Below are 11642 nucleotides of genomic sequence, written 5' to 3' on the forward strand. Positions count from 1 at the left end.
CTGGGCGGGCATGCTGTTCAGTCCCGACGTCTGACCAGTTGCTCAGGGCCACTCCATGTACCAAGAGCCTCCCCAGGACAAAGGTGACCTGGGATAAGGACTCTTTCAGACTGAAGGCCTCTGTGCCTTTGTCACCTGGACCTGCTGAAATGGGTGGAGGCCAGAATCCCAGATGATAAGGTACCTTGCTCTGCACTGGTGGGTGCTCCCCCCACCCCTCAGCCGTCTGTCTCTGCACGTACTCTAGGAGCTTTGCACACTTGCCCAAGACCTCGAAATCTCAAAAGCAAAGCTGGAATTTGCCTCCCTGTCACTTGCCATCCTTAATCCTCTCTCTCCCAGAGAACCCGCTTCTGAGCAGTGGGACCCGAGTCTGTCCTCCAGGTATTATGACCGGACCTCTCGTGTCTCAAGTTACCTGTCGGGTCACTTTGCCCCAGACAGAGGCTGGTCTGGTGTGGCAGACTCTCTCCCAGGAGAGGTAAGGAGCAGGGGAGGAAGCCCGTGCTAAGACAGAACGAGACTGCAAGGCTTACAAGACATGGAGACAGCACTTGCCCAGAGCTCCCATCTCCCAGCAAAGCAGCGAGCTCTGAACAGACCCCCAGAGGAAGTCCCCCCGGAAAACGCCTGCCGAGGCCTAGCTCTGAGGCGCGTGGTGGGAAGCCGTGCCCGGAGTTGTTCATGACGAAGGTTCTGGGATTCCCGTGTTCACTCTCTTGACCATCAGCTTTGGTCAGATGCCAACATGGCAGAGCCACCAACCAAGCAGAATGGGCGGCAGCTATGAACGCTGTAACAGGGGTGCTCCCCTGGGGGGCAGCGCTGGCATGGGTGCCATGGCAAGCCATCCGCAACGTCTCGCTGACCCCACCTAAATGAAGGTAAGGTGGTGAGAGGTTATCTGTATTTATCTATATCTATATTTGGTCGTAAACCTGAGTCCAAAGACTTAAGAGGACATGAAGAAGACGGGGCGTGAGGCTCTGCACAAAAATGAAAATGACATCCCTGTCCTCCAGGTTTTCACTGTGGCAGAGGTGACAAGAGGCTGCTAATACCTGCGGTGACACAGCTGTCACAGAGGAGGGGACGCATGCTTTGGAGCACTGATGGAGGAAGCATCTTAGCTGCCGGGGCGGGGGGCGGGGGAGGTGAGGAGCCATCATCACGACACTCTCCTCCTGTCCCAGGAATGTCAGCGAAGCGCTCTGCACAGGCTGCAAGCTTTCCCTGTCCAGTGGGACCAGCCCACCTCCTCATGAAACCCCCCCCGGGTCATCCTGACAGACAGTGGTCTGGCCTTGCTGAAAGACCCCTGCTTCTCACTGCTCCTGCCCAAAGTGCACCCTAGAGGAAGAGCACTTCTGTCAGGTGGATGACAGAAGAATCTGTTTAGGAAGCTGGAAACAACTGGCGGATCTCCCACGACACGAAGTGCAGGACACCGAAAAGGCTGCCGTGGAGATCTAAGCGCTCCTGAATGCTGGTGGGCAGGAGCGCTTCCCGGGCCGCTGCTCACGCTCACCTTCCTTCAGACTCTGGGTGTGAAGTGGCTTTATCATCTTAGCAGCTTCCTCCACCTCCTCGAGCCTCGACTTCCTCATCTGTACAACCGGAACGATAGCCTCGGGATGTGTGAGAGTTACCTGAGCTAACGCATGTGCACTACCTAAATAGGCCCCGAAATACATAACTATATTTCCATTGCGCTTCCTAAAACGAATGATACAAGAAAAACAGGCACCAGCCGCATGGCCTCAAGCCCATTCCCAAAGGGACTGAACCCCCGATTGCTTTGGATGGTACGCGCCATCTCCCAGGTTCGCCCAGACTTTCTCCTGGCTTGTTTCCCTTCTCCTGTGAAGATGGCCCCATAAGTTTAGAAAAAGCTTCTCTCTGTCCCGAGCAGCCAGTTTTCAGTATAAAGTTAACACTAAGAGCCACCACCACCCCCGACATTTTCTTGGTAGTGTACTAGATGCTCTTTGTACATTTTCTCATTTAATCCTCAACCCAGCATTAAGGGGCTAGCACAGCGCCATTAATATTCTCCCTGTGTTATCCCTGAGGACACAGAGGCCAGGAGAAGCTAAGTAAATGTGACCCACGTCCCTGCGCGTGCATGGAACAGAGCCGGGATTTGAATGGGGCGCGTGTGAGCACTGTCACAGGCGAACAGCCCAGGCGCCATTTGGACCTCATCTTCCGGGCGTTCCAAGGCAGTCCGGGAGACTCAAATGTCATCGCTTCATAATTCTCTGCCTCCTCTACCTCGGGCACCAGATTTAGGATCCAGCTGGTTTGAGGCACAAAGAGCTTAGTGTCTCAAGCTGGACTAAACATGCTAGAGCTGGAATATTTTTCAAAAGGAAAGGAAAAAAAGAAATGAATGAGGGATTAAAAACGTGCCTTAGAAAGCGGTTTAGAAACAGGTAAACGAGGATGCTGCCAACTCACCCCCTGCTTCACGTAGCTTCTGGAGCAGCTGAATATTATCAGATTGCCGTGGACTTAGCGAACCTCCCTTTCTAGAATCTCATCTGTTCCCAGAAGCCCTGGAAGGAGGTGTCCGTGACACTGCCACCCCTACAGACCCAGGAAGAGCTGGTGGCTGGGGCGGGGGTGGGGGCCGCCTGCCATGGGGGTTCACTATCCAAGTCTGGGCATCTGGCGCTGGGTCCAGGCTCCGCTTCAGGGGGTGCCGGCCAGCTCCAGACACAGGCATAGAAAAGTCTTTCTCACGGACCGTGGGATCTGATAAGGAGTAAAAGCTCCGGAAATTCTAGGCCTAGAGCAGGAGGTACAAACTCACATGCTTACTGGGGCCGAGAGCCAACGGGGAGAGCGAAGCCAGGGGTGGGCTGTGTGACGCGCAGACCCAACACCCAGGTGAAAGCCCAGGCCAGTGAGGCCTGGCAGGAGAGCCGCCTGGTGGTACCTGTGTGCATTAGTCTGCTTGCGCTGCCATAGCAAAGCACCACAGACCGGGTGGCTTAAACGACAGAAATTTATTTTCTCAACAGTTTTGGAGTCTAGAAGTCCAAGGGCAAGATGTCAGCAGGTCTAGTTTCTCCTGAGGCCTCTGTCCTTGGCTTGTAGACGGCCACCTTCTCACTATGTGCTGTCTTCTGTGTGTGCGTGGACAGAGTGAGGCCTGTGGTCGCTCTTCCTCTTCTCATAAGGACACTAGCCCTATCAGATTAGGGCCCCACCCTTATGACCTCATTTAACCATAATCACCTCCTTAAAGGCCCTATCTCCGAATACAGTCACACTGGGGGTTACGGTTTGAACATATGATTTTGTGGGGGTACAATTCCGTTCCTAACACTCCTCTGCTGGTCTCTCCAGAGAAGCCAGAAATCCACTTGAAATATGAAATGTGCTAATTTGTAACTTCTGGCAACTATTCAAATCAAGTGAAGATGATGTGCAGGCCGGGGCTGCTGGCCTCCCCGCTGCTGGGTACCACGGCGCAAGTTTGTGGGCTTTGGTGTAAGTGAGGCCTCCCTCCTGCTGGCCTCACCAGCTGTACCTGAGTTCCCAAGTGCATGGCTGTCCGGACCAGCTGCTCCTCACTGGTCCAGGAGCAGGGCTGGGGAGGTCGGGGGCTGGACTGCCAGCACCTGCCAGGCCCAGGTGGCAGAAGACCCGGCAGGGCCCAGGCCAAGACAACTGCCCAGACAAGATTTTATGTAATGATTATAACAATTTTACTTCTAAGGGCCATTCGTACTTCTCACTGAAAATTACAACATTCCTACTTTGTCATGAGAAAGTGCTTTTATCCTAAATGCGGCCTGAGTTACCAGTGAGTTATGGACGCTTTCATCCTGCACCGATGTGTCTCACACGCTGTGAGTTGGTAAAGAGCAAATGAGTTCCAGCAACTCGAACATCCTCAGAACGATCTCTTCCCCCACTGCCTCCCACTCCTTTTGTTACCAGAAGCAGGACAGGGAACTGATGCTGGTCACTTATATGTGTGCCAATGCCATCGATAAACTCACAGACATTTATAGGGCCTCGTGTTTTCTGACAATAGTATTTACCCTTAGGCAAAATGTTGGCGGTCTCTGAGTGCTCCTTGTAACACTCAACATTTACTTTAGCAGGCGTATGTTACACACTTAGAGTTCAGAGACTAAAACCTTAACGTGGATAATATCTCACACTCCTGTATAAAGGGCACAGCTGGGTCAAAGCTGAGACATTAATCCTCCGTTAATAGCTGGTGACTGTGACTCTACTTCTTTATCAATAAACGGGTATGGAACTCTTTCGAAGGGTCGGGGTTTGCAACAGAGTTCCAGTCCGTGTGCCCCTGACGCGATGGGTGATGTCAGGCTTTGCTGAGGACAGCCAAGGCTCTCGGCACAGGTGAGACAGTCAAGCAGGCGGTGAGCCCAGCCCCCCACTGGTTTGCCTGCAACTCTCTCATCAGCCTCCCAAGGCAGAGACCCTTGGTTGCACAGCCTACCCTGACATCATCTGGCTTTTGCTTGGCACCCATGAGTCACTTGCGAGTTAGATCTGCCTGTATGGTCCTCTCTGGCATAACAGAGCAGTACAACGGCGCACCCATGTGGTCATAAACAGGTACACAGCTGGGAACAGAATCGTGTGAGCCTCTGCTGAGAAAGATGCTCATGTAGGTGACACAGAACCTGCAGTTTTTCTAGATGAAATCGTTCTTACAGGGAATGCTCAGGCCCCAAGGTGTACACAGATCCAGTGGGCCCTCAGGTCCGGTTTGAGAGGACCGAAGTCATCAAGAGGGTCAGAGGACAGCTCACCACAGGAAGCACAGAACATTCACAAAGAAGCATGAAGGAGCGTGCACAACATTCAGGTGCATGACAGGAAATTGTACTGGTTGGGGCGGCGGCCAGCCAGGGAAGGGGTGGGTGAGTTTTGAGCAAGGTTTGGGAGGTATTTCGGTGGTTGTAGGGATAAGATGAACATCCCTGTTTTGCATCCACATGTCCCTATTGGCTACAAATCTCTGTCCACAGCAGGCATCACTATGTCCAGTTAAACCTGCCCACCAAGCAAGTCCTGAGGCAACTAAGCCTTGGGCTCTTCACCATCCTCGGACAGTGATGGCCAGGCCCACAGCCTTGTGCAGCTGAATGGGCCCTGCATTCCAGACAAACAGGAACTGGAGCGCCCAGGCTGCAAGGCAGGCGTGGGAAGTGCCAGGAGCAGGCAGGGGGATGAAGCTGCCGGGGACCTGGGTTTCACCAGTGGAGCCCCACGGGGCTCAGGTGACCACCTGCCAAGCCTTCTGCAGGTGAAGCCATGTGGTGGGTGACCAGGTCACTAGTGGGCCCTGCCAGTCACCTAGGGAGCCAGGAAACCAACACCAGCAAGTGGAGGGAGGTGACAGGTCTTGGCTCAGGTTTTCCTTTGGTCTCGTCACCACGGTGTCATCTTCAACTCATCCTTTTCCCAACAACAACAATAACAACAACAACAACAACAACAACAACAGCAGCAGCAGCAGCAGCAGCAATGCTGGCCAGTCACTAGGTGCCAGGTCCCTCACTTCACAAGGACAATCTTCACTTTATAGACGGCAAAGCCAAAGCGCAGAGAGGTCGGGCCCAGCCCAGGCTGTGCGCGAAGCAACGATGAGGCTGTGCCCCGGGCGGGCGGGCTCTAGCGTCTGTGTGATCTCATTCTTTTCTTCTTTTTATCTGGAAATAATTCCAGACGTACAAAAACAGGTTGCACATGTCGTCCAGAGAACTCTCCTACAGATTCGCCAACTGTTAATCTGACACATCTGTCTTTCTCTCCTTCCTGAGAAATTTAAATATCAGTTGTCGACGTCTTGCCCCTTTGGCCCTTAACACTTCAGCATGTCCTTCCTGAGGATGAGAACATTCTCTTACAGAACACGAATCCTGGAAGTTAATGTTGGTGTGGCACTTATTAATCCGTGGCATCTCTTCTATGGTCCAGAATCCAAGCCAGGATGAAGCATGGCATCCAGTTATCATATCTCGTCTCCTCCAATCTGGGGCAGCTCCTCGTTCTTTCCTTGACTTTCACGACCTTGACAATGTTAAGAGTCAGGGTCGGTTATGTCCTAGCATGTTCCTCACCTTGGGTTTGTCTGATGTTTCCTCGTTACACTCAGGCTCTGCACCTGTGTCGAGGACCAGAGCCTGCAGGCTCGACCATGCACACGACCCTGTTCAAGAAACGCTAACCAGTGTAGGATGCTCGAAGGAGTAGGGCCACTGCCCTGGAGAAGAGAAGGGGTGGTCTATGACCCTTTCTAACTGGCTAGGCACATGTGCATGATGGTGACACGTGCATGATGGTGACACCTGCGGCCCCAGGCATAAGCATGGACTTTGGGTACACCTAATTCCCAGCAGCTGGCTGTGACCCTGTTCAAGAAACGCTAACCAGTGTAAGATGCTTGAAGGAGTAGGGCCACTGCCCTGTAGAAGAGAAGGGGTGGTCTATGACCCTTTCTACCTGGCTAGGCACATGTGCATGATGGTGACACCTGCAACCCCAGGCCCCAGGCATAAGCACGGACTTTGGGTACACCTAATTCCCAGCAGCTGGCTGCCGCTCTGTCCCTGCCCCTAGCACAGCTGTGTGGGCTGGTCCAGGGCCCCGAAGTGTGGCCTGCAGAAGAAGTCACAGGGAGGGGAGTCTGGCGCGGTGGGCGGGAAGATCGTTTCTCTAAGGGTTAGAGCTGTTTAAACAGGGCGGGATCAGCAGCACCCTGTGAGTCCCTGCCTGGAGGTGGCCCAGCAAAACAAGATCAGTCTGTGATGGCAACTCTGCAGTAGGGAGGGGCCTTGTCACGGGTCCTCCAAAGCAGGACTCACCGTGTGACCCAGGACCAGCATCACCTGGGAAGTCAGAAACGCGGAATGCTGGGCCTCCTCTGGGCAGAGGGTGGAGGGTCTCCCTTTACTGAGCACCCACTCTGTGCCAGGCACTGCCCTTGGGCCTTTTCCTGCCATTCTCAATGTAAGCCTCACAAAAGCCCTCCGATGCAGGTACTAGCATTATTTCCACGTTCTTTTAGTATGAAAAACGCTCTTGCTTAGTGGAATGAAGTGACTTGCTCTAGGTCTGACAGAGCAGACCTAGGGCAAGTCACTTCATTCCACTAAGTGATGGCTCGTCTGCCATCAGGCTCGCAGGTGCAGTTGGTGACAGAGGAGAAGGGGAGATCTCAGAGCAATGAGCTTTTACCACTCAGGGGCAGAGCGGCTGTGGATGACTCTGGAAACGCAGACCACAGGCCCTCCGCTGTAACTTAGCAACCCAAGGCTTCCTTTGTGTAATCACCCCTCGCCTGGCCAGGCACAGACATATCCCCATGGCAGGAAGCTCAGGGAGCTGTGGCCCCTCTGTCCCTCAAGGGAAGTGTGGGGGCACCCTGCTGCGATCATGCATTACAGCACCTGCCAGGTGCTGTGCTCAGAGGGTTAAGCCACCAATTTAGAAGGACAAAATCCTGCTTTTTAGACCTAAAAGAGCTCTTAGAAATGATCTGTTCCAACTCTTTATTTTACAAAAGAGGTCTGGAGAGGCAGTGTGAGCTCTCACAGGCAGCCAAGGACAAAGCTGTGGCATGCTGGCTCCATCCAAAGCTCCTTCTCCTCCAGTCCACGGCTCATGGGTAGCACCCCCCACACCCCGCCCGCCCCGTCCAAAAGCAGAGATCAGGCCCAGAGGAGAACGCGGCTCACAGACTCTTTCCAGCCCTTAAACAAGACCGATTCTTCTCATAACCAAGCTCTCCAGGTCTCATCGGGATTGCGCCCTCCTCCAGCCCCGTGAGCCCTTGCTTTGGCTGCCTCCTGCTCACACCGCCTCCCCCAGACTCACTTGGTGGGCGCCCCTCTCCAGTCTCATTGGCCCTCGGACGGGGACAGGAAACAGGCAGCCAGGCTGCAGTGGGTAGTATGAGAACTCTCCCTCGCTGCAGTGCTGGAGGCTCCCCAGGTCTGCCCCAGGACGCAGTGGTGCCTTAAAAGCTGCAAAGACCACTGAGTGGAATTAAATGGCACCAGCTCTGGAGCTGGGATGCCAGGATGTGAGCTCCTGTCCTGTCACTCGGCAGCAGCATGACCCCGGACCAATTCTTTTTGACATACAGAGAGCTATACATACTTAATGTATACAACTTGATGCGTCCAGAGATCAGTACACATCTGTGAAACCATCACCGTAATCTATTACGCCAGAAACCTATCCATCACCTCCAAAAGTTTCCTTCTGCCCTCTTATTATTATTTTTTTTTAATGATAAAATACTTAAGATCTATTCTCCAAGCAAAATTTAGGTATATAATAATATATCAGTATGATTAACGACAGGCACTGTGCTGTACAGTAGATCTCTAGGATTTAGTCATTTCGTGTACCTGAAACTTTGTGCCCTTTGACTAATAATACCTTCCTGTTTCCCTTCCCGCAACGCCTGGCAACTACCATTCCATCCTCTGCTTCTATGAGTTCGACTATTTTAGATTCATCGAAAAAGTGGTATCGTGTAGTAGTAGTTCTTCTGTCACCGCCTGGGCCAGTTCTTAATGCCTGCAAGCCTCCATTTTCTGGTCTGAAAAACAGTTACACTCACTTCACAGGGTGGTTCTGTGAATTCGAAGAGACAATACAGGCAAAGCACAGTGCCTGATTATTATTATAATATTATTATTAATCATAATGATATGACAACTCCCATTCACTGGCTCTTACTCTATGCCAGGCACAATGTTTAGTCCTTTACGTGAATTATCTCATTAATTCCCTTACAGACCTAAAACAAATGTGAAATGTGAATCCCATTTCACATTTGAGGAAATACACTCAGCATTAACTGAATTGCTCGGTGTCGCACAGCTATGATGTCATTGGGCTGGGGCTTGAACTCAAGTCCGACCCCAAAGCCTATGGTGACATTAGATGGTTTCCCCTTTCCCATTCACCATTTCATCCTATTTAAAAAGCCTATCAGGTGATGGTCAAGTCTGAGGGGAGAGTATCGACTGAACACCAAATGGAGAAAGATGAGGATTTGGGGAGAATGGAGCATTTGGCAATTTAATTTTCCGCTTAGCTCAATACATTCACTAGAAGCCTTTGTTTACTGCTAATTTTTTTTCTTAAGCAAGGCTTAGAGCAAGAACTTGCTAACTAGAAGGTCAGTTCAAAAAGAGCCGCAGCTGCCTTGACACCCCACCACGTCAAGGCCACCAGGATGCTCGCCCCGCCAGGGTGTGTGGGAACCCAGCCACCAGCACCCTATCGTTCTCTTAGCTGAGGATCCCCACTCTCCACTTCTCCTCACCCTCTGGGGACCCAAGGTTCAGGAAGTGATGGGCTGGCCCTCCCTGGGAAGAGGGGACCTGTGTTCTTTCCTGGCTCTGACACCAATGGGGACTCAGACTCCTCATCTGTAATGTGAAAGGATGGACCGGAAGATCTCAAAGGTCTGTGAGAGCCCGAGAGGGCAGCTAGATCCAGTACGAAGATGGACCTGGGTTCTGATCCCGCTTATAACAATCTCCATCATTAGCAACCACAAGCGCTGACATATGTGGAGCAGTCACTCAGACACTGGCTGAGGACTTGTGTGGCATTATTTCAATTAATCCTCGCAGCAACCCCGTGAGGAAGGTACTTTGTTCCCATTCTGCAGAGGAAGTAACAGGCTCAGACAGGGTAAGTGACTTGCTTAAAGGCACCCAGCTGGTAAATGAGGGTCAGGATTTGAATTTCCACGCAGGTAACAGTAAACATTTGGTGAACCCAGTTCTGTCCGTGTTCTTCGCCACTAAGTCCTATCAAGCTCACCCCATAACCCTTCCCATACGGGGACTCTCAAGAGTAGGCTTTGAGAGTTGGTTGGCATAAAGTAAGCAGATCCTGGGCACTCACCGCCCAAGGACCCCAGACTTTGGCAGAGGATTCCCATCAGTGACCAGGAGACAGGTTCCTACACTCATGGGGTAGGGAACCCACTGGATCCCTTCTTCAGAGGCTACCCGGGCACTGTCAAGCAGGCCGTGGCAAGCTCTTGTCACAGGACACCCAGTAGGTGTCCTTCTGAACCCCAAGTAGCCCAGGGAGCAGCTGCAGGCGTGTCCAGATACTGCCTTCAAAGGGAGCTCGGAGGCCCAGGCCCCCTCCGCGCACCTGGCCTGGCTTCTCGCCACCTGCGCCTCCCGCGCACCTCCACCTCCCAAGCAAAGGGCGTGGGGACCCGCTGCCAGTGCCTGCCCCGAGCTAAGGGCTTCAGTGCGAACGGCTGGGGGCGCCGCCCGGGTCCGCGGCACCCGGACCCACACCTCCCCACCTCCCGCGCCTCCTTCAGGCGGCAGCACACGTCACTCCTCCATTCTGCAAACTCCCCACGGCTCCGCTTCACCCCAGGGCCCGGCGCCTCGTGGTCCACTCCCGGGGGAAGTCCAGGGGTCCATTCCTCAACTCCAAACCCAGCCAGGTCGCGGAGCCCTCGCTAGCCCCCAGCGCGCGCCTCACCCGCAGCCAGGGCTCCGCGGGGCTGAAGCCACCTCCGCCGCCAAGTCCAGGAGCGCCCTCTGCGGCAACAGCTTTGGCCGAAACAGCCGCTGCCACAGCCACCCCGGCGCCTGCTCCCGGCCGGGGAGGCCCAGGCAGGGAGCGCAGGCAGCGCCTCCACCAGGCTCGCGGGTGCCCGTCGTGCGCCTGTCCGGCTGGCGAGCCCCGCACGGCAGTCGGTGCGTGAGCGCGGACAGGCTCACGCGCACAGCAGTCCAGCCCTCGGCCAGGACCACCCACCTTGGCTCGTGGAGTTCTGGGAATTGTAGTTCGAATGCGAGAACAAACCGCCTCTTCAACGCGCGGGAGCCTGGGAGTTGTAGTTTGCTCCCGGAGAGGCTGTTTTACTTGGTGTTAAGTTTATACAATTATGGGAATCCTGATAATAAATTTCAATGCAAGTTGAACCGACAACTAGATGCTATTTATGAAATCAAAGTAAGTAATATATTCACATGCTTTAAAAAATATATTACAGGGTATTTAAATACGAAAGTACCATCTCCCTTCTGCACGACTCCAATTTTCCAGCTCCTCAAGAGCAACTCGTCCCAACTCTCACGGCTGCTACCTCTGATATTTACTGCTAACTCTTGAAATATGCCCTATTTAATCTTGCTTTACCAGTTTTAGACCTCTTGACTTTTTGCTAGGATAAATGAGAATTTCACTCATTTAAATGTGCACCAAACAATACTACCTCCACTCCCACTGAGTTATGAGATAACATTTCTGTCTGTTGAATTGGGAAAAACCTATCTTTCCTTTATAATTATTTTAAATGATAATGTCCAGGTATTGAGACAATAAGTTGGTAAATTTATGCGGGGCAATTGAGAATACAGGCAAAAGTATTTAAAAACACACTGCTCTCTAACCAAGGAATTCTAATAATTGTGGATGAGTGCAAAAGCTGACCAATGTTGTTTATAATTATAATAAAATAAAAGGCTGGAGTGACTTATTAATATCAGACAAAACAGAATCAAGATCAAGGAAAATTGCTGGGATAAAAAGTGATATATATAATGATATAAAGGATCAATTCACCAAGAAGACATAATAATCCTAAATGC

The 11642-nt window shown here is 52.4% G+C and overlaps 1 protein-coding gene across 1 annotated transcript in view; it reads right to left on the bottom strand.

Moving 5' to 3' along the window:
• Positions 1–10787, bottom strand: part of POMGNT2 (protein O-linked mannose N-acetylglucosaminyltransferase 2 (beta 1,4-)) — a 14967-nt gene extending 4180 nt beyond the window's left edge. The window contains exon 1 of the mRNA XM_006914832.3: positions 10528–10787. The gene's annotated coding sequence lies outside the window, so the exon portion shown is untranslated. The remainder of the gene's footprint in view (positions 1–10527) is intronic.
• Positions 10788–11642: the final 855 nt, after the last annotated feature.

The sequence above is a fragment of the Pteropus alecto genome, unplaced genomic scaffold, assembly GCF_000325575.1.
Source record: "Pteropus alecto unplaced genomic scaffold, ASM32557v1 scaffold156, whole genome shotgun sequence".
Taxonomy (NCBI): domain Eukaryota; kingdom Metazoa; phylum Chordata; class Mammalia; order Chiroptera; family Pteropodidae; genus Pteropus; species Pteropus alecto.